Source organism: Nannospalax galili, unplaced genomic scaffold, assembly GCF_000622305.1.
Source record: "Nannospalax galili isolate Female #2095 unplaced genomic scaffold, S.galili_v1.0 scaffold550, whole genome shotgun sequence".
NCBI classification, from domain to species: domain Eukaryota; kingdom Metazoa; phylum Chordata; class Mammalia; order Rodentia; family Spalacidae; genus Nannospalax; species Nannospalax galili.
The window spans coordinates 2,552,349-2,553,649 of record NW_008329138.1 but is presented as its reverse complement, the minus strand read 5'-3'; the positions used below and the strand labels follow the sequence as shown (position 1 = coordinate 2,553,649).

Sequence of the window (1,301 nt, the reverse complement as noted above, 5' to 3'; positions counted from 1 at the left end):
TTTTTTTTTTTTTTTTTTTTTTTTTTTTTTTTTTCCTGTGTCTCCTTTGAACCATTGACAAAAGGTAAAATACCTTTCGGTGCCTGTAGTTGGAGCTGGGGAAAAATAAATCCTGTCAAAGGAAGTGTCTTGCTTCTCAGCCATGTCACAATACCCGCATCCCATCTCACCAGCTCCGTGTGTAACGTTGATTTTTTTCCCCGATACTTTAAAATCGGGATAGCAGTAATTCCTTGCTTCTTAGGCGTAGAAGAGAAGAGATCTGTTAGATTTAGGTCACGTTGTTACTAAAAGGAGGGGGCATATACGTCCTGGCTCCATCTATCCCTCAAACTTAGTATTTAGCGCTGCGTTTTATTCTTTTCGCCCATTCTTTTTGACTCACTCAACATCCCCCAACCCAGTGCCATCTCCTACTTTCGAACACCCTGACCTTCTGACCCCACTTGGCACATCTGCAATCTGTGTGGACGTTGAACCCATGCAGGGTAAATCGCGCCTCTGAGCTGATGGCTTGGTCTGCAGATGGATCACGGTCTGCTAGAGACACATACGCATGCACCAAATACACAGTTCGGCTCTCCCGACACTGGCCATCAGAAACAGCGGGCCCTGACGCCTTATCAGGGCTCCTCCGGCACAGCCGGATCTGAGGAAAAGTTTGCCCCGCACGGTGCAGCGGCGTGCGTGAGCTCGGGCAGACTCGGGCCGGACTTTGAGCTATAAATAACTGCATCACTAGGGGGAGAGGACCCTGCAGCCTGCTCGCCTCGCTCACGCTCTCTGCTCCTCCGGGTGCTACGTGAAGAGGGTTCTGATGCTAGGAGCCCGAATTCGTTAAATGCAAGGAGGTGTTTAAGAGGCAGGTGGCGGGGAACGCGCCCGACTGCTCGGTGGCGATGCTCCCGGCGCTCAGCGGCGATTAGGCGCTGGCATCGCGGGAGCGCCGCCGCCCGGAGGTGGCCCGTGGCGTCGCGGTACCGGGACCCAAGCCCGCAGCGCCCCCGGCAGGGGCGGGCCTTTGGCATGGCTGGAGTGGCCCCTGCCCCTCTTCCTCAGGCACTTTCTCCCCGGAGCTCGGTGCCCGCTCCTGGCGACGGGCTGGGAGCGGCTCCGAAGCTCCGAGGCTAATTGCAGCGGCTGCTTTGCCTCCGCCTGAGTGCAGCCGCCGCCGCGCTCTCAGAGGAGACCCTTCCCGAAAGCCCGTCTCCTCTCCGAGACTCCAGTGGCAGCCGGGCGCCACCGGCTCCCTGGAGTGCACAGGTCTGCAAGCCTAATGGATGCTCGGCGGGCGGGCGCGG

At 57.3% G+C, this 1,301-nt stretch overlaps 1 protein-coding gene across 4 annotated transcripts in view; it reads left to right on the top strand.

Annotated features, from left to right (window-relative positions):
- Epha7 (EPH receptor A7) overlaps nt 1-1,301 on the top strand; it is a 153,101-nt gene that overhangs the window by 1,085 nt on the left and 150,715 nt on the right. The window lies entirely within an intron of this gene.